This window comes from Mytilus galloprovincialis, chromosome 10 (genome assembly GCF_965363235.1).
Source record: "Mytilus galloprovincialis chromosome 10, xbMytGall1.hap1.1, whole genome shotgun sequence".
Taxonomy (NCBI): Eukaryota; Metazoa; Mollusca; class Bivalvia; order Mytilida; family Mytilidae; genus Mytilus; species Mytilus galloprovincialis.
In genome coordinates, this window is record NC_134847.1 from 91221022 (window position 1) to 91244220 (window position 23199).

Below are 23199 nucleotides of genomic sequence, written 5' to 3' on the forward strand. Positions count from 1 at the left end.
CCTTTCCTTATCACTATTGACACTCGGTAAATACCAGAATATCATGAATTACCACTTATTTTGCTTCACTGGAATAAATGATAGTAAATGATGTACAACACAAATGAACATAAAATACGTATATGCATATTCATCTCACAGAGCATGAACTGTGACTAATGTAAACTATTTTTTTTACAGCATCCGGGGACGAATTCCTGGTGACAAAGGAGCACCTTCGCCAATTGAAGGAGGATCAGCGGGAGGATATAACCCAGCGCCCTCCACAGCGGTCCTCCCGCCGTTCCAAGCGCCCTTCAAAGCAGTCGTCACAGAGCCCTTCAAAGCTGTCACAGCGCCCTTCAAGCAGTGGGTCCAAAGAACAGCGCCCTTCCCAGGTAAGAATGAATAAACGTATATAACAGAAAGACCGAAAAGAAAACTAAAAACTAAAAACACAACATGAACAAATAAAAAAAGGGTGGCGACATCCATAATAGACAAACCAAACGTTCAAACGTTGGATACGAGCGTAAATTTCCAGAACTAAAACAGTTATTTTGTTTGTAACCCCACACTTGTATAACAGCTATAACAGGTATATTATAAATAGCAAACAGTCCTAACAAATTGTAATGACCATAATCACTGAAGGAAATCCCAAAGAAGTATGATATGTAAATATAACGAAAATGAACCAATGGAAAAAAAAAACAAAAAAAAACAACAACGTCACAAAATGAATACAAACATCTCCAGAAAGGAGTGTTGTCATATGACACACATCGTATCTTGCATGTACCTATTGTTGCGTATAAATATTTGTTTTTGTTCTGTTGAACTACATATCAGTGTTATTTATACTTTTTTAATGACCCAAAAGAAATTGAAACAGACCACACTAGCATTCAAGACTGTGCCTGCACCTACACCTGCACCTACACAGATTGATGATGATGATGTGGTGGAAGTGATGGAAGTGGTGACGGAGAGGCAGCCCCCGAAGAGAGCCGCCCACACTAAGCAGAGGACAGGAGAGACAGTAAGTAATACATATTGTTGCATGGACATCCTTATTTACGATTTGATAGTGAAATATACATGCATGACTGCTATTTTACTGATATCATTAACATATTAATCATCACCGACATCGTATGAACCTACCGAATATCATCACTATTGAACCCTAAAATAGACATGCAGAACTCATATGTACTGGTATGATTAAGATATTAAGATATTAATCATAGTCTACATCGTTTTAACCTACCGAAGACCTTCACTATTGAACACTAAGATAGAAATGCATGACTCCTATATAGTAGTTTCATTAACACAATAATCCTTACCTATATCATACGAACCTACCGACACCATCACTATTGAACCCTTAGATGTACATGCCTGCATGACACCTATTTACTGGTATCAGTAACACATTAATCGTATCCTATATCGTTTCAACCTTTACAACTCCATCCCTATTGAACACTGGTTTTTATACTGTTCGCTTTATAAATGTGACAATGACGATGCTCGAAAGCTTTATTGTTCCAATTCAGTTACACAGACAAATTGTTCATGGTGTTCCCATAGCGTATACAGAATCTTTACGTAATAGCCGAAGCGTATGGGAATTTGTGTTATACTTTTTATAATATATGTACTGTATGTTCAAAGTGTGAACATTACAATAGTGAATAGTTTTTAATAGTTCTATGAATGCCTACACTGACGGTAATGTGTTAAAAAAAACAAAATTTAAAGCGAATGAATGGGTTTTAAAATCACTATTATAGTGTCATAACATCAATTAATTTCGTTCCTTCGTCGTGGATCAACGGTTTCGTTGGCAATTTTTTCATCTCGTGGTTAATTTTCAGAAACGACAGAGATTGGAATGTCCAGTGCAAGGGTGTGGTGCCAGCGTCGTGAATGTCACACGACATTTGGCCGTCAAGACCCCTGCCCACTTGGCTGTTGACGTGCAGGATTAAAATCCCTGTACGTGAACCGCCAAGCGTCAGTATGGGGGCAGACGGGTGTGTTCCATTTGCGGCGTTGACACCATCCGCCTGGACCTGCATCTTCTGCGTTGTCACGAAATGACACGCCAAGATGCAGACTACCAGAAGGCCTTTGAAGATTCGGCAGACTTTGTGTAGGTCAGTGAGGACAAGACTCACCTTCAACACTCAATAGTGGATTATGGGTATGTTGTATTATTTAAATAACCTGTACCTATGCACAAAATTCCTGTAACATGCTTCTCAATGCTCTTTCGTTTCGTACTGTACTTGTGTTTTTGTTGACATTTTGCGGAATTTAACCGTCAGAGATAAATCTTTACTAGACAACACGCCCGTCTGGCGTACAAAATTATAATCCTGATACATTTGATAACTATGTAAATACAAAATTTAAAAGCCCCGTCTATCTATGATTATTTTTTTCATATGCATTAACTGAAATACTATTACCCAGTATTTCTATCTGTATTGTGTGCATTAGTGTTCAAATGACCCAACATTGGGTTCTTTCACACCTGTACCTGGTAAACCTTATAGCACTGAAAGTTATTAAATTCCTCTGAAGTTGTATTGTAACAGGTGACCATAATATCTGATTATATTTTTCTTTTATTCAGAAAATCTCTCACTGATCGATCTACGGGATCGAAAAAGTCGCTGGGGACCACCCAATCCCACACCTGTGCCATCCACTTTTTCTTGGACACCTTGTCCAAAGGAGCCATTGATGCTTTGGAAAGAATTGGGGAAGTCAATGGCCTGATTGACACGCAGCTGCAGGCTAAAAAGTAATTATCCTTATATAAGCAATTCGAACAGTAAATGTTCAAATCATATTACACTTAATTAACATTTTATCCGAGGAATAGATAATCTTACCCGTATTCGCCACCACTGTCTGTCCATTTTTAAGTCCTGACTGATCTTCAACTTTGTACATGTTTTCGCTGGATAACTATTTTGATCTCAGCGTAGTGCTGTGATTTGTTGTACGCATCAAAGATATATTCATTATAAGTGGGTTTTTTTTTTCAATTAATTCATAAAAATGTTTCATATTTTTCAGAATCCAACCAGACAGTATGAAGGCCTACCTGCACAGCCTGGCAAATTTCCCGACCTTCATTTCAGGCTCCGGCAAGTGGCTGAGGCAAATACAGTATTCGCCCGTACAGGTGTTGACATTGGTCAACAAAGTGAAGAATATGGCAAAGACCCTCAAAGAGGACATCAACAAGAGGCTAGTGGAAAGGTACAATTCTACACTCTATATCTTAAGGGTTTTAAGAGAATTACTCAATCACCCATTTTTACCCGACCCTTCACCATTTTAACTGGTAGGAATACGATAGAAATTACATTAAAGATTTATAGGAAGTCCCTCGCTAGAACATGTGTCCACACCAAATGTCTTTTTTATCGATTATTATTTACAACCACTGGGTTTATCACCTTGTTCTGGGATGTTTCGTTCATTTCTTATACAAATTTTAATACCTTTAAAGTACCGGACGAAAATAACCAATCACAGTCACTCGTAGAAACACACGTCGGGTGTATAAACACATATCTGTTTGGTCATTTGTATTAGAAGTCACGTCACCTTCAAATTTTATATTACACACAAATTACGGCATATAGATAAGCTTAAGACGTTTTTTTTCCCTTTCTTTCAGACAGGCAGCCGGGGAGTTGGACATTGCCATAGAGGGATGGATGGTGGGCTCCTACTTGAGCGGAGACCGCCATTCATTCCTCCACAACATGTTGGAGGAGGCAGGGACGAGAAAGTTAACCGCACCCGAACAGCTTGAGGTGCGTAATTGTCTCATGACCCTGCTCATCTTGACCAACGCCAAGAGAGCAGGGGACATTACGCACCTCACAAAAGACCAGGTGGTGAAAGCCAAATCCGCCAAGGGCGAAGACGTCGAACTGTTGGTAAGTAAATATAGATTAAAATCATAATAAATTATCCACGTCTCAAGTCATATTGAAAGTAACATTACATGCGTTCAGTTTTTAGTTTCTTTTGGTACTGAAGACATTATCCATCAATATTGTGGCAATTATAAGTAAACAATTGATAATCTGTTCAAGTGTCATTTAAAGAAATTGGTACGAAACAGTAAACGCCACTATGAGAATAACACTTAATCTATTAATGTTTGGCGCTTGTCCCAAGTCCAGAGCGTTTGGCCTTTGTTACTCTTGTAGGGATTCAGCATGTACTGGAATAATCATTTCAAATGCGCACTTTAATTTTCCGGGCTGCACCAGGTGCGTACAAGTAGCCGATCACATGATAACTACTACCTCACTTGTTTATGTTTGTCGGATGTTGTTGTACAAAGATTAGTATAAGTATATATGTTTTTATATACAAGTTTAACTGTCATTTTCAGGTGTACGAACACAAAGAGGCAAAGTCAGGAAAGAAGTGCCCGATACGGGTGACGGCAGAGGTGTTGGCTTTCCTCCAGAAATTTGGCAAGCATGTATGTAATAACACCAAATACATGTTTTTCACAAAGACTGGCACTCAAATTTCATCCTCGGTAAGTGAATACTATTCAGTTTCAAACTGAAGATTTATTTTATCATCTTTGTTCTGCCATTTAATTAGTGAAAATTTGTTAGTGAACCAAATAACAATGTCACAATGGCCACTTTGGCAATATAAGGGTAACAATTTAGTGCAAGCAATATCAATAAATGTATATTTGATGCAGAAAAGGCCATCCTTCTTGGTTGTATGCTACTGATATCGTTACGTAATTACAGGTTGCACTTACTTTGATAAAATAACTAATACATATATTCTCTTTTGCAGTCCATGTCCAAGATGGTAAACGCCGAATGGCAGAAGTTTGGCAAGTCCAACAGCCAGTTTAAATCAATTTTGGCAATATTAGGGTAACAATTAAGTGCAAGCAATATCAATAAATGTATATTGGATTGAGCATATGCAATCTTTCTTGTTTGTTTTTTACTGATATCGTTACTTTAATATAAGTTGGACTTAACTTTGATAAAATAATTATTACATATTTTCTCTATTTCAGAAGTTGCGTACAGCTGTACACGTGAACAAAAACTATAAAACATGCAATTAGCTGATTGTGTTAACTACTACTTCACTTGTTTATGTTTGTCGAATGGTGTTTTACAGAGATTAGTATTTGTATATATTTTTTTATAAACAAGTTTAATTGTCATTTTAGGTCTTTGAATACAAGGAAGCAAGATCCGGAAAGAAGTGCCCGATCCGGGTCACTGCGAAAGTTTTGGCCTTCCTTCAAAAGTACAACAAACATGTGCACCCACCAATCAACAATACCAAGTACATGTTTGTGACCAAGAGTGAACTCAGATTTCATCCTCGGTAAGTGAAAAATGTTAAGTTTCAAAGTCAAAAATTTATTATCTTTGTACTAACATTCAATTAGTGAACGAAATGACAATGACACAAAAGCCACATTGGCAATGTTAGGGTAACAATTAAGTAGAAGCAATATTAAAAAATGTATTTGGAAGGAGCAAATGCAATCTTTCTTGTTTGTATTTTACTGATATCGTTAGGTAAATATAGGTTGGTCCTTGATAAAATAACTATTACATATATTCTCTATTTCAGTCGGTGTCCAAAATGGTGAACTATAAATGGCAGAACTTTGGTAAGTCCATTGACAAGGACTTGCCAAAGATGACAGCTAGTCTCAACCAGAAGCTGGCTGTCACGACCATCAGAGAAGCTGAGGCCGGAAGGTAGACCCAAACTGCCTTGGACAACATATGGCCCACAAGCCGGAAACCGCCGACAGGTTCTATGACAAGAGCCACAGAACAACAGCTAGACATTCGGCATTGGATAGTGCACACGGACAGTACAAACTAGGCGTTTCACGAAAAAGAAACAAATGTATAACGGCTGGGTACTCTGTTCTTCAAATATTTGATACAATTTAAATCTCAAATACCTTTTAACTTTCAATTATTACAGGTGCAAAATATTAAATGTATTCAGCTTTCATTTTATAACATCAAACGTCTAAACCAAAATCTACTCATTGAACTATTCATCATTTAAAATCATACATCGTATCAAAGTAAGTGCAACCTGTAATTACGTAACGATATCAGTAGTATACAACCAAGAAGGATGGCCTTTTCTGCATCAAATATACATTTATTGATATAGCTTGCACTAAATTGTTACCCTTATATTGCCAAAGTGGCCATTGTGACATTGTTATTTGGTTCACTAACAAATTTTCACTAATTAACCGTATTGTTATGCGTTTACTTTACTACATTGGTTAGAGGTATAGGGGGAGGGTTGAGATCTCACAAACATGTTTAACCCCGCCGCATTTTTGCGCCTGTCCCAAGTCAGGAGCCTCTGGCCTTTGTTAGTCTTGTATTATTTTAATTTTAGTTTCTTGTGTACAATTTGGAAATTAGTATGGCGTTCATTATCACTGGACTAGTATATATTTGTTATGGGGCCAGCTGAAGGACGCCTCCGGGTGCGGGAATTTCTCGCTACATTGAAGACCTGTTGGTGACCCTCTGCAGTTGTTGTTTTTTATTTGGTCGGGTTGTTGTCTCTTTGACACATTCCCCATTTCCATTCTCAATTTTATTTTTATTATCAGTTACTGCTTGTCATGTGTGTTTACTTTATTTATTTCACTTTTTCCTGAAAGTTACAAGTGTTTTAATAACGGTTCGAGTTTGACAATCAAGTGAAATACCAAGTTAGTAAATATATAGGCAACTAAAACAGGGCTGAAAACAACCGTTGTTGCTGCTGTCAACAACCCTTGTTACTGCAACAAGACCTCTTTCGAGATTAGACCTCAAGCAAATATGTCGGCTAGAATGGTGGAGGATGGCAGTAGAGTGGACAAGGGGCGTCCGCTGGTAAGGAAATCGGATGTTTTGAAACATGGGGTACCTGTTTGTGATAATGCTAACCCCATACCACACAGGGTACTGTGGTTGTGAAAGTATCACATATTGTAAAAAAAAATATTACGCGTTAGTGATAGCCCCAAAGCAAACAAGATATCGAAATGGATATGCAATCTTTCTTCGTTGTATTTACTGTTATCTATCAGTCCATGTCCAAAATGGTGAATTAAGAATGGCAGAACTTTAGTAAATCCTTTGACGAGTTCTGAAACGGAAGCTGGCTGTCGTGACCATAAGAGAAGCTGATCGGGTGACACAGACTGCCTTGGCTAAACATACTTCGCACAAGCCTGAAACCGCCGATAGGTTTCATGACGAGAACCAGAGAACAACGGTCAGACATTCCGCTTTCAATTCTGTGCAGGGATATTACATGTAAGTCTTCATGAGAAAGATACGAATTTATAAGAGCTCGGTGCACTTTTTTTGAAATATTTGATATAATTTAAACCTCAAATAGCTTTGAACTTGCAATTATAACAGGTGTAAAATATAAAAAAAAATTCAGCTTTCATTTCATAAGATCAAAAGTTTTCACAAAAATCTACTCATTGAACTATTCAACATTTAAAATCATACACGAGTTACTGTAGTGCTTGTCATTAGTGTTAATTTTATTTATTTCACTTCCTCGTGAAAGTTACAAGAATCTGAATAGGTCTATTAATGCCCATGGTACGTCAATCTCTAAAGACCCAAATGTTACAAAACACTTATCCTACCTCCATCACAAATATGTTGTTGTTCCCGCAGATAAAGCTCCAAACAACATCCATCGTTTTTGTGTAAAACTCTTACAGCGATAAGACGTGTCACGGTACTTGTCTATCCCAAATTCATGTATTTGGTTTTGATGTTATATATATATGTTATATTTGTTATTCTCGTGGGATTTTGTCTATGTGTGTTACATTTTAGTGTTATGTCGTTGTTCTCCTCTTATATTTAATGCGTTTCCCTCGGTTTTAGTTTGTTATCCCGATTTTGTTTTTTGTCCATGGATTTATGAGTTTTGAACAGCGGTATACTACTGTTGCCATTATTTACATTAACTGCTTGATAAACAAATTGGGTATTGACAATTCACTTGGAAACTCAACATATACCCTCACGACACATACCAAAGAGGAAATCCTGGATAATCATAGGTCTGTTCTATGTTCCTTTGGAATTTCAACCAAAGATGAAAAACTGGATCTTCCATCACTGTATTGGATACCTAAACTTCATAAGTGTCCTTACAAACAACGGTATTGCTGGGTATTCCAAGTGCTCCAAGAAACTTCTTTCTAAATAATTCACATTTTTTTTTATCAGTAATCAAAGACAGGCTTCAAAGTTATTGTAAAACTGCCTATTCTAGAGGGTGGCGTGAATCAGATGTGGTTACTTAAAAATTCCAAAGATCTTTTAGAGTACATACACTCTCTTTCAAATTGTAATAGTATTAAAACATTTGACTTTTCTACACTTTACACAAGTATTCCATATTCCAACCTAAAAGACAAATTGAAAGAGTTGGTATTGCTTCGTTTCATAAAGAAGAATGACCAACGTAGATACAAGTATCTTGTCTTAGGGAGGGATAAATCCTACTTTGTAAAGATTCTCTCTGATTCAAACATAAAATTCTCTGAAAATGACATTATCAAGATGCTTGACCTCTTGATTGACAACATATTTGAGGACGTGTTTTTCAACAGACCGTCGGCATTCCAATGGGAACAAATTGTGCCCCTCTTTTTGCCGACTTGTTTCTTTATTATTATGAGGCTAACGTCATACAGGAACTTATAATGAAGAAAGATAAGAAGTTAGCAATATCCTTTAACTCTTAATTTCTGCTATATACATATTGGAGATGATATTCTTTCACTATCAAGAGCAGAGAAGTTTGACGCAACATCGTGTCTCAAACTTCTTTTGAGGCGGGAGGATGTCTTGGCGCAGGCGTGGAGATGAGGCAAGTCACAATAAATTATGTTCTCGGTATCAAATAATTGTTTTACTGTATATTGTATTAATATTAATTGCTCTCTTACACGTGATTCGCTATTAGCAACTATTGTATTGACATCAATCCCTCTCTATTAGGTGTTCACAGTCGATATTACATAACAGATTAATAGGCTAAGGTGATATATTTTTTCTGTTTACACAGAAAATGACCGTATTTGTCAAGGAAGATCTCATTCAATGGAGGGAAAACAGAGGGAGGACGAAATGGTCGATAAACAAATTATATTTATGGAACATGTGATACATTTATTTGGACGGCTGAATATAAATACCCGTGTATGAAATTATTTTTTAAACGTAAATTTACATAGGTTTCATGTCAATGAAAACATTTGATGTTTTTTTTTTTTACTGATGCAGAACAATCGTGCATAAAAAAAGAGTACCGCCGTATTACTGGATTATCTCGACTATCAACCAGCCGTCGATTTGTGGTATTGGTAAGTCGATGGAGATCCTTAAATTAACATCCATTACATCTTCACATACGCGTAACTCTGATTAGCATGTTGCACCCAATCTCTCCGTTTGTTAGTGAGTGAAATATAATAATTATCTTACACTACATAGTAAGTTGGCCTCAGGGGCTGAGTGGTCCTAAAATCACTAGCTATTCAACACCGAGATTTAGAGTTCGAACCCGCTACTACTACTCCAATCTTAATCGACTATGATTGTCAGTTTTCCTATTGAAAGTCGGTGGTTTTCTCAGCGCACTTCACCAATAACAAGTGGCCGCCAAATCATATCACTGCATTGTGTCTGCATGAGTGTTGATATTCGCGACTGGTTATGAGAATAATAACCAAATGGATTTATATCGCTGGACTTTTTTTCACTCAGGATATACACATTTTTGTTGCATTACCTTACCTAAAAGTCAAGCCAATATTGAATATTACTAACTAAAGCCATTTGTCACAATAGAAAATAAATTAGTTTCTAACCGAGACAGATACATACATGGAGAGCGAGTGGTTACAGAAGGGACATTTAAACTCGCATGCCAAGGAAAAGACCAACAAATAGTCCAAAACAAGACAAAGCAACACGAACCCCGCAACACAATAGGGATAATGCAAACGTTTTAAGTGGAGAGCATTTGACCTTTTTGATGTGTGATTAAGTAGCGATTGGTACGACTCAATACAACAGGTGATTTGCGCTAACATTTACAGATTGGTAGGCATGCTTTTCAACAAACGTTCCTCAAGATGTCCATTTATAAATTGATGAATTATTGAAAAAATAAAGTTTCAACTCCGATTTCTTTCAAATATTTCCAGGTCATGTATCTCGATTGATTAATAGATTATAGGTTGCTTAACGTCCAGTGGAAAATATATCATGCATGTTCAGGACGAAATCAAGTAAACAATATCGCCATCGGCGTCCCTCCCCCTTTTTCCCACCCGCTTAAAAATCTTAAATATTTGTTTTTATTAATTTCTATGTTTGAGGTTATCTTTACTATAAATTGAATATCCAGGACTGCAACACGCTGTCACTTCGCTCCTTCAACTATACACGCACGTCATAATTACATTGGCCGGAGGGGAACTTCATAGTGGATCAAAGGATTTAATTAGGACAGTCCTATATTTTATTACTTTGATAGCTTGATTTGAAGAAAAATACTTGTTCTTCAGAAAATGGCACCTGCTGGAATCTAAGGATATTGAAAACTTTTCTTTTCACAACTGTACCTAGTGCTCAGTTGTACAGCATTGTAAATGAAAACTGGAATTCATCTAGTGCTTTCCTTTTCATATAAAACGATAAATGTATGGTAAACAAAAAATTTCGGGTTTTTTTTTGGCTACTGACGATAATAAAAAAAACTGTTCAGAAATTGGATAGAGCAAGTGGTGAATGGTAATCTCAACCAAACAGCATTATTAAGATTACAAGACTTTACCCCCCCCCCCCCTTTTTCTCCGCTTTAACCTCTGGATCCGCGCCTAAATATTAAATAACATAGGTAGGTATTATAAAAAAAAGGCCATACGGGATGATGATCGGACACCGGGGTGTGTGGGTAGGGAGAGAAATTTGCTTTGCAACGGGATACCTACGTACTCCTCAAAGAATTGTTTCAAGGGTCCTTGTCGTGCATACTCTTTAAACGAATCATCAAATTTAACGTCTCCATCCTGAATGGATGCCCCACTATAGCATGCGCTATACAGAACAAGAACAAGTGACCATACTTCTATTGACCAGCCTCCCTCCAAGGCACATGTCTAAAAGTTTCGGTCCTAACAATTCGATAGCTAAAATAGTCTTTTTCTGAAGGTCAATTTAACAAAGTGCTTTACAATGCATGGAATTGATACAGCTTTGTAATTAGTTACACCATTAAGGATGATGTACCCTTGTGTTGATCCAATGCTAATCATATGGAAATTTTATAGAAAATCCACAGCCATTATCCTTGGTACTCTCATGTTTGGAAATTTGGTGACTTATAGGTATAGGTTTATTGCTTGCAGTGCTAGCATTGATTTCTTTAATACAACACTGGGGTAAAGCTGATGACCGTAACTGCATTCACGGTCATCCCAAGATGTCGGATGAAAAATTAGGTCAGTTTCTGTATTGTCTGTTAAAGTGTTTCTATATCATTTTCTTTACAAATCATACATTTCAACGATGTAAATTTATAAAAGATTCACTCGGAAATCACTAATTACTACCGAGAAATGTGCATGAAACAGGAATTTCGATTTGAAAAAATCGCTCAGATGACCGTAAATCACAATCGAGATGACCGTAACAGAATCAGCGATTCATAACAAGGCTGACCGTAATTGGTTTGAAGATGACCGTAATTTGTAAATGATGACCGTAACTTTTAAAGGATGACCGTCATTTCTAAGACAATCCGTATTTATATAACTACCTTTTTGTATCCAATGAAGTTAATCGTGTTGGTATAAACGTATTAAGGTAGATGGGGTGTCTAAATTATAATCCATAGAATTATTTAATAATTTGCCAAAATGAAGTTTATAAGATGCTTTTTAAAAAAAAAAGCAATAAAAAGAATGGGTCACCGGGCTTATTTTCACGTTACACGGTGTTCAAAATTGACAAATTTTGTATAGATTATGCAGGGAAAACCCAATTTTCTGCAATAAAGCGTAATCTACACCATAGAATTTTGAGATAACATATGAGAAGATGGCTTTCATAGTACCTTAATCTGAATCATCTGTCCTTGAATTTGATTTGCCTCCCCTTATGTGGAAAAGTTGGAAAAAAATTGATCAAACAAAAGTTTTCTGTTGTTTGTAAAATACAACCATAAATATGATAAAGCATGTCATTTTCTATATCGAAGTGGAAGTTCTTACACATGCATTACCTACTTCTCTAAAAATTTGCACATTCTATTAAAGATCTAGACCTTGTTTTCTGGTATTTCCAAATCCAAGATGGAGGAAGACACCCTATCTACCTTAATAAGAGAGTATTATCCTACAAGTAGAAGAAACTAAGACTTGCATCAAATGCATAGTTCACCATATGTAACTTTTTTTTACAGTTGAGAGGGTTGAATTTTTAAAATGAATTTGCAACAAGACATGCACATGAACAAGTGGGAAACCATGCAACAAAAGCGTGATAAAATGACACCTTACAAGTATAATGAAAAAAATGCGGTGCACAGCCTCCAACTACAAGACAAAAGAATTTTTTTAATTTCTGGGATTCCTTTTAATGACGTATAATAAATACACATTTTTAAAAATGCCAATGCATGTACACCCATTGATATTATATCATCTTCCATTTTGTCGTGCAAATAAAATAACAGAAAATATTTTGAAAATATCATACGACTAAACTAGTGATGGTGAGCTCCAGCAAAGTAGATCTTTAAAATAGTCTTGTACGAATATCGTATCACAAGGGTAAACGTTGTCAATTTGTATATGTATACCGAAATGTTATTCATACAGTCAGGATTCTACTTCGTCACAATTATCTCCCCATTACGCCAGGCAGTCGTAGAAATGGAAGCCATTGTAGGGATGACGCGCTGCCAATTTTGCTCTTGAAAATCGATAAATTTATCCAAATAGCACCAGTACGATCCTTATATGTCAGTTGTATTTTAAAGAACACATGTATCTACTAGCTAATGAGCATCAGTTAATGATCTTGTCTGCATTGATTCAACTTAAAACTTTTGTCTAATCGGATGTCAGGTGGAATTTTCGAAAGTTCTTAAACATATAAAAAAAAATCTGATTAAATATTTCGTGGAAGGGCAGACTAAAAATTTTCAGTGGTTGAAGATTATAAACCCTAGTTATCACACACAAAAAAAAATATTTTTTCGAAGATATGCATTTTCATCATCCAAATTTAAACGCTGTCGTCAAGTACTTTTAGAAAAAAAAATAGCTATTCGAACACACTTACTCTGTTTTTGTGATTCATCAAATAGGTATTTCACTTGTCCCATATATTTCATCTTTTCGTACTGTCATTTTTTACGTTATAAAGTTAACCTGTAGCTTTGATATAGACTATAGAATCTGAAGCGAGATGCTATATAAAATACTCTTGCTTTGTACGTTTTAAAGACAAAATATATAATACCTCAAACACGCCCTAACATAAAAAGGTGCACTCGATTTTCTCTTTTCGATACAATCGGTTACCTATTTTGGGGAATTTTTTCTTGATTCACATAATGGAAGGGCAGACACGAAAATTTCTGAACTAATAGATTGATATGTTCTCCGTCCGTGTTAAAAAAAATTCGGAGGTTATGCATTTTCTACATCCAACTTATAGTACCCATGTCGTCGACTTGATATCTTATTGTTCTGCATTACTATGAAATAGATAAATTGAAAATTTATGCAAATGGTGTTTTTTTTTAATTAAACACTTCGTTATTGAGAAGAAAATTGTCGTTTTATATATTTGTTTCTAATAACTTTTGTTACTATAGTATACATTACAGTAAACATTTATCGCCTTCTCTTACAAAGAGCTACGATTCTTTTGTTCTATTTCAACTGGGTATATCAAGACAAATTAAGATTTTTATCTGCTTCCTCTGGAACCGTACACATGGGCTCGATTACCGAATATTCATATGTATTATTAATGATTTTTATGCTCTATTTATGAACATTATGTTTTTCTGGTCTGTGCCTGCGTTCGTCCGTTCGTCTGTTCGTTTGTCCGTTTGTAAACGTTATCAATAAATATTTCATTGTTTACGAGAAATATGCAATTTACTATCATTGTCATGAACCCAAAATACGGCCAATAGTTTAAAAAAAGAAATTTATGAAACATATTTATATCCGCTAACCGAGCCCCTATTGAGATCGACAAACTCAACAAAAAGCTTTGAATACAAACTTGTACGTATATTTCTTAGAATTGACGGTCGTCCTTTATAAATAACAGTCAGCCTTTACAAATTACGGTCATCCTTTACAAGTTACGGTCATCTTTTTACCAATCACGGTCATCCTTGTTATATGTTACGGTCATCTTGAAAATATTTTGATTATGATTTACGGTCATCTTAACGATTTTTTCAAATCGAATTTCCCATTTCATGCACATTTCTCGGTAGTAATTAGTGATTTCCGAGTGATTCTTTTATAAATTTACGTCGTTTCAATGTATGATTTGTAAAGAAAATGATATAGAAACACTTTAACAGACAATACAGAAACTGACCTAATTTTTCATCCGACATCTTGGGATGACCGTGAATGCAGTTACGGTCATCAGCTTTACCCCAGTGATACAAGTTAATGAATGTAGTTATTGGTTCTAAACAAATATTAATATGGACCAAGTCAAGTACACCTTTCAGGGTGCACTCGACTTAAGCGACTCAGCAAGCACGAAGGTGTTTCGGAATTTACAGGTTGCTTTTTTTTCTAAATAAACGCTAGCACATCATAGAAAAGCAAGTGAGTAAACTATGTTTCAAATTTTATAATAAAAATAAAGGCTGTGGATTTTCTATAAAAATCTTGGTGTATTTGCCACAAAGCTCTCTTTTTCTGTTAAATGCAACGAAACATTAAATAATAATGATTTGCATCAAGCCTCCCCTGAGTATATGTACACAATGGCCTATCTCGATTATTCATTACATCTGTTTTTTTGGATACTATTGAAGATTGAAAAGTTTGTACTAAAATGGCTACAACCTTAAGGTTTATGTACCCTTCTGTAGCCATTTTTGTACGAACTTTTCAAACTTCAATTGTATCAAAACTACAGATATTATAAATTATAGAGATAGGCCATTTTGTACATATTCCAAGGGGAAACTTGATGCAAAGCATTATTTTTTACTGTTCCATTGCATTTAATAGAAAAAGAGGACTTTGTGGCAAATAAATCAAGAATTTTATAGAAAATCCACAGCCTTTATCCTTGTACTCTCATATTTGGCAATTTGATGACTGATAGATATAGGATTATTGCATGCAGTGCTAGCATTGATTTCCTTAAAACAAGTTTATAAATGTAGTTATTGGTTAAGACAAGTATAAATATGGCCAAAATCAAGTACACCTTTTAGGGTGCGCTCGACTTTAGTGACCCAGCACGAGGTGTTTTGGAATTTACAGGTTACTTAGAACTTTTTGTAAAAAATAAACACTAGCACATCATAAAAAATCAAGTGAGTAATTTATGTTTCAAATTTCATAACAAAAATCTCTGTATTAAAGGCTGTGGATTTTCTATAAAAATCTTGATTTATTTGCCACAAAGTCCTCTTTTTCTATCAAATGCAATGAAACATTAAAAAATAATGCTTTGCATCAAGTTTCCCCTTGGAACATGTACTAAATGGCCTATCTCTGTTATTTATTATATCTTTAGTTTTGATACAATTGAGGTTTGAAAAATTCGTACAAAAATGGCTACAGAAGGGTACATAAACCTTAATTTGTATTGTCTTGTTTGTATCATTCGTTATTATAGGAATATGTGGCGACATAAACACTTGGACAGACCGCGCACATTTACATAAGGAACTTTAAATATTCATAACAAGGAAATAAGTGTTTAACAATGATATTCATCACAGCAGTTTAATATATGACAACAATCTTAAGTTTAATGTTTCACGTCACGAGTTCCGGTCGGTTCTTTTCACTAAAAATTCCCGACCAATCAAGTTGGAGCATGTTTTTGCATTAATCTTGAAATTTATACAATTAAAGTTAAGTTAAACTATTGCATTTTCGGAAAAAAACATATGATATCTTTAGATTTGTAGAATCTTGAACATCTGGGGAGTCAAAAATTTCTCTGCCTGGTTACTCTCATATCACAGTTCATGCAACCAAAGCTAAGGCTGAGAGAGGTAGACGATCAGGCGAAATTATAGTATATTAGGAAAAAGAGTTTTTAACTTTAAATATCATAAATAAAGTTATATTTACTAAAGACTATATAAGGATAACATTAAATAAAACACAACTGTTTTTTTTTTATTTGCACTGTTTATATTAAACCAAGAATGGCTTCAGTTTCCCCTGATCATGATTCATTATTTGAAAATCTGAAAAACTCTATAGACAACTTCTCCCAAAAAGGGAAAGTTATTTTAATGGGAGACTTTAATGCCCGTGCTGGAGATGTGTTTGATTATATTTAACTAGGCCACATTTCACATATAGATAATAATTATATTCCAACAAACTACTCTGTGTAATCATGAGACAAACAAGGATACAACTGTAAATGAACAAAGCAAACATAGTATTGATCTTTGTATCGAGTCAAAAATGAGAATTCTTAATTGCAGTGATGAGTGACTCCCTAGGTAACTTCACCTATTTTTGTTCAAATGGTAGAAGTAATATAGATTATGTTATTTAAGAAATAATTCATGGAAGCCATAGATTTGTTGGAAATTTACACATGGCCTGGGCCGTGATATTCGAATTTTATCCTGAGCGTTAGCGAGGGATAAAATTAACGAATATCACGGCCCAGGCCATGTGTAAATTTACAACAAATCTATGGCTTCCATGAATTATTTCGATTCTAATAGGACAAATACGATCATTAAAAAACTGAAGCGATGATGGGTATACCTTATGTGTGGCTGTTCTATTTTACCCACTGTTCGATGAATGTAAAACAAATCTAATAAACCTGCATGAATGATTTCTTAACTAACCGCTAGAAAAAAAATGTGATTACTTTTTTTACTTCTCAGTAAACCCAACATTTGCAATTTTAAATCTACATTTTTTATCGTAAGCTACCGTCAAATTCACTGTTGACATGTTGTAACCAAGGAGCCGCCATGTTGACTTGCTGAAATCAGTAAATGTGCGAATAATGCAATAGAACAGAAAACAAACAACACCTACCTCAATACTTTATTTTAATGCAATTGTATCCGAGTTTAGAAGGTAAACGCAATAGAAAAACCTTCAGCTTTGACGTTTTCATTCGTATGACGTCATGTTTTGAAATGACGTTAATGCGCAAAAATCATTACTGGAATTTCGCGGAATTTTAATTTATTTTGTTTTTGTCCATTTTCCGTTCTCTAATGTGTAAATTCTTTTTGTTATGCATCAGAATCAGAATCAATGTTCTGTAGGGTTTTATTCAAGTGTAATTGTTAACACAGCGAAATCCACAACCGTTTACACATAGCTTACGATACATGTGGATTTACGTGGGAGGCATATTTAAACAGCCATTTGTGTACATCTTGGAGTCTGCGCTAAGCATAGATATATCGAGAATTTTATCACGGTGTTGTTTACAAAGCGAAAGAAGCACGTCATATTAGTGAAGGTACGTGGACGGCCTGCTAGCGGGCTACCACGGGTCTCGACGGCGGTGAAGGGACGTGGTCGGCCTGCTAGCTGCTTTCTATAGTACGGCAACGGGCATGTAGCTAAAGGTGAAATCAAGAAGCGTAAGGCATAGGTTCAAGAACTAGAAGAAGAGAAGAAACCCTGCCCAATACATCGGCACGCTAGCGGGCTACCACGGGTAAACCTTTACTGGGAGAATGCATAAACCAGCCATAGGTTACACATAACAAACAAAAGAGTCCCAGGTCACTGCAAGTATTGTGAAATACGCTACCTTCAATTAATTGCTACTGATATAACTTGTAAAGCTATCTCAAAGCCAATGGGACAACTGTCGGCTTGGGTCCTGACACCGCATAGGGTTAACCATGGGGTTTTACCATATTAATGTTTCCTCTATTTTTCAGATATGACGATGTACATAATAAAGGTCAGAGGAAGCCGTGGTGAGTGGAATAAGTTCCTTGAGACGGTCAACCCGGCTCCAAAAGATTATGAATATTATCAACATGAACTACGTGTACAATCTTTTCAGAAGACAAAGGAGATGGTGGCAGTGCTAGAGGGGATGGGGGTTGAATTCCTCTTAATTCATCCAGACCCCTATCCCTCTCCTGAAGAAGAACAGAAGAGGAGGGAGGAGGAAGAGAAGATCAGAAGACAGGCGCACAGAGAGCGCGCCAGGCAACACCGGAGGAGATGGGAGGCAGAGAGGAGGCTCCGGGGCAAGACCAGCCGCCCGGACTCTGCCTGATCCTCTCTGTCTGCCTGAACCTTATTTGATTGCTTACATTTATACTGAGATTTTGTTTGTTTTTTAAGTTTATATTTTTTTACCAGTGTAGGTTTCTTTTTTTATTATATGTATTTACATTTTTATTGTTGTTTTATTTTATGTATGATATGTTTTTATTATAAATAAAAAAAAAAAAAAAATTCCATTTTTTTGGGTTACTATCCTAAGTTATGACAGAAAAAGGCCGGTGGATTAATCACCGGCTTTTTTCTGGACCATCCCTAACTGGGAGGGGGTGTTTCTGGACTTTGTCAATTTTTCAGACAACGGAGTTGACGTACGTGGGTTCGATTCCCACCCTAAGCTTTAAACGGTGTACGTTTGCTGGTGCAAAGCGGGCAGATTAGCTTAGTGGCCCCACGTCAACTCTGTTGTCGGTCCCAAGTGGTGAACCATCGACCATCGAGACCATTTTCATCAGGGCAGGCAACCGCACGTGGACGGCCTGCTAGCGGGCTACCACGGGTAAAGGTACGTGGACGGCCTGCTAGCGGGCTACCACGGGTAAAGGTGCGTGGACGGCTTGCTAGCGGGCTACCACGGGTAAAGGTACGTGGACGGCTTGCTAGCGGGCTACCACGGGTAAAGGTACGTGGACGGCCTTGCTAGCGGGCTACCGCGGGTGAAGGTACGTGGACGGCCTGCTAGCGGGCTACCACGGGTAAAGGTAAGCGGACGGCCTGCTAGCGGGCTACCGCGGGTCTCGACGGCGGGGAAGTAATATAGATTATGTTATTGTCAGTGAAGACATTGTAAATAGTTTTCCTTTTCTATTTGTACTTCCCCCTAATGAACTATCATGTCATTGTTTTGTATGGTTTAATCTGAAAACTTGAAATAATATAAACAAAAACAATTCAAACAAGATTACTATTTTACTTTTCCAATCCCAGGAATTTATTTTGTAGAAAATGGTAAAAATGAATACATATCTGAGCTAGAAAATGATGAAGATAAAAATATTGAATCCTCAATGGTCCAGAAAAAGATATTAATACTCTAACTAAACATTTAATTAATATCATGATTAAAGCGGCAAAGAAATCATTTAATTTCAAATTATTCAAAAAGAAAAGAAGCATCACTGGTATAATGGTAATTGCTTCATTATGAAAAAAGAACTTCGCAATTTAGACAAGAAAATGCAACAGTATCCAAATAATGCACATATACGAAGTAATTTTCGTAGACTTCGCAAAGAATATAACAAATCTTTGAAATAAGCAAGACGAAAGTTTGTCAATGATTTAGTTACAAAACTGGATACTCTACATGAAAATAATCCAAAATTGTTTTGGGAAACTATTGACAAATTAAATAATAAAACTACAAAAACTAATCCAATTAGTATCTCTGATTGGCACAAATATATAAATTATTTATATGCAGCAAATAAAGATGAAGCCCCAAATTTTATACCTACAGCTTTAGATGTTTTAGATACAGACCCTTTAGATTTCCCGTTTACTTGCAGAGAAGTCCGTAAAGGTATGCATCAGTTAAAAAACAATAAACAACCAGGCATTGATAGGATTCCTAACGAATTTATAAAATATGGTAAAAATAAGTTATAACCTTCCTTCGTCAATTTATTTAATAGGATTTTGTCATCGGGTGTATTTCCAGATTGCTGGAATATCACATGTACCACATTTAAACATAAGAATGGCGATATCAATTGTTGTGATAATTACAGATGCCTATGTCTTACAAGCTGCTTTTGAAAACATTTTTTACTTCTTTATTACAAACTAGACTTAACGGATACCTATATGATCATAATCTATATAACAAATGTCAAGCCGGATTCAGACCAGATTACCGTACAACTGATCATATATTTACAATAAAAGCAATACTGAACAAATATATCTTTAAACACAAAAAGCAGATATATGCCCGTTTTGTAGACTTTTCAAAGGCATTTGATTCAATTTGGCATGATGGACTTTTTGAAAAACTTTTAAAACTGGAAGTCGAAGGACATATTTTTTCCAATTAATTTACCACATGTGTTATAATGCAAAATTTGTTGTACAAAAAGACAACACTAGAACTGAGCCATCTAAATAAGAAAAAAAGGTGTGCGACAAGGCGATGGCTTAAGCCTCCTCCAATTTAATATATATGTCAATTATATTGATTCAAAATTTCCCTCAAGAATCATGTTTTTCGGTGCAGCTTATAGACGCTAGAATGAATTGCTTATTATGTGCTGATGATTTACGTCTACTGTCTGAAAGCACAGAATGTCTTCAATTCTCTAAAATCATACTGTGATAGATTGAAGGTAAATGTCAATTTAAATAAAACTAACATTATGATCTTTAGTAAAGGTCAAAAAAGATTTTTTTTTAAAATGAAGTTTTTTATTATAACAAAGAAATTAAAATTGTCGGGAAATATAAATAACTAGGTATTATCATCTACTTCAATGGAAATCTTAAACATTCTACAGAACACTTATACAAACAAAGCTTTAATTAAATCACCTTTTCTCTGCATTCTAAGACATTTCAATTCTATAGACCATAAACTAAAATCAAAACTCTTTGATACTCTTATAAAACCCATAAGTACTTATGGATCTGAAATTTGGATTAGTGACTTCAATATAAAAGAATCAAATATTGATAAATTACCTTTTGAAAAATTTCATGATAAATTCTGTAAAAATATTGTAGGAGTTCACAAGAGAAGTTCAAATATAGCATTGAAGTGTAAACTAGGAAGACAACCTACTTTGAATCATATACTATTCCTAGCCCTTAAATATTATGATCGACTTAAACAGCTTCCATCAGACAGATTGCTTAGTGAAATATATAAATTAGATCATTCATTATATACTGATGGACACAGATTTTGCTACAAATTTATCTCGAACTCTAAAATGTATAATTTAAGAGACAATTATCTTTATTTAAGAACTTACAGGAAAATATAAACAACCAACAGTCTAATAACACTATTAATAATCTAAAAAAAATTACGTTCTATTGAACAAGACAATACATTACATTTCTATGCTAATTTTTATTTAAGAGAATTTAAATTGCAAAATTATCTATCGTATAAATGTTCTCCTAATATAACAAGAAATCTTACAAACAATTAGTTCCAACCGTCTTTTGATTCAAAAGTGTAGATATTTCAGACCAAAAATGAAGAGAGAAATCAGAAGGTGTTTGAACTGCAATCAAATATTGGATGAAAAATATTTCCTTATTTATTGCAAAAAAAAACTGAAAATTATAGAATGGTTTTTTTAACAAACTAATATCAATTCACAAGATCTGTGCCAGGACAAAGTAATGAAAACCATTATTAGTTTACTTAATCCACAAAATATAGATGATACCAAAAGTATATGCCATTTACACATACAACTATGCTTTGAATCTTTGTAACAATATTCATTTAACCTTGATTTGCTACTTTGTCATACATAATATATTTATCTATCTGATTTCATTTTAAACTAAATGTAAACAGTGAAAGAGTGATGGTTTACATAGAGAGAATTATATTTCGCAGTAAATGCTCGAGGGTTACTGGGGAAACGAAATGTGGTCATTTAGTCTTCTCCCGACCGACAGTTAAACGCTTTCCGAAATGGGGCGTCCGTTTTACTGTGCGAGATGTATGAAAAAAGTAAAATCACAAAAATACTGAACTCAGAGGAAAATCAAATCGGAAAGTCCCTACTCACATGGCAAAATCAAATGACGAAACACATCAAAAACGAATGGACATTAACTGTCATATTCCTGACTTGGTACAGGCATTTTCAAATGGTTGATTAAACCTTGTTTCATAGCTCTAAATCTCTCACTTTGTCTGACGTCTAGTCAAATTCCGTTATATTTACAATGATGCGTGAACTAAACAGACATAATAAATAAAATAGTCAAAATATGGGTACAGAAGTCATCATCGTGTTACAATTTTAAAAGAAACAATTAACACATAAGCATCTATCAAATTAAAAACACATTCATTGCATTGCGTGTCTGACGTCAGAAAATTTATTAGTCACATATTTTAGTCGTCCAATGTATATACAAACAATTTTAAAATTTCACATTTAAAAAATCGAAAATATGTAAGAATAATTCTTATATGATTTGCATATCTATAAATACTTGAATTGGATCGGTCAATTAGAATTTTTCTCTAAGTTTACATACACTTCGATAAACCATGTTTCCGAAACTACTTTTGTAATGTATTCATGCGCGATACACAAGCTTGCAGTGATCCCGGGATTTTCAGCAAACTGAGATTTAAAAACAATTGCATAACAGTTGTGACTATTCTAGTGCATATATAACAAAAAAAGAAATAAATTTAACGCACTAACGCGAAATTTTATGAAGGATTTAGCGAATTGTCGTCATGGCAAAACACGACGTCATACGAATGGAAATTTTCAAGGGAAGATTATTTCGTTACGTGTACGCTTCAAATTCGAATAACATTTAATTAAAATAAAGTTTTTGAGGTAGGTGCTATTTCATTTTAGATTCCGTGTTATTTATCGGACATTTAT

General features: G+C 35.2%; 1 long non-coding RNA gene across 2 annotated transcripts; it reads left to right on the forward strand.

The window, feature by feature from the left end:
* Positions 1 to 866: 866 nt before the first annotated feature.
* Positions 867 to 4894, forward strand: LOC143049464 (uncharacterized). Of its 2 annotated transcripts, XR_012970258.1 has the most exons (4): positions 867 to 1021; positions 1866 to 2194; positions 4418 to 4570; positions 4846 to 4894. It is a non-coding gene; the product is annotated as an uncharacterized LOC143049464 (long non-coding RNA). The 2 variants fall into 2 exon arrangements; XR_012970259.1 differs by lacking the exons at positions 867 to 1021; positions 1866 to 2194 and adding an exon at positions 3695 to 3953.
* Positions 4895 to 23199: the final 18305 nt, after the last annotated feature.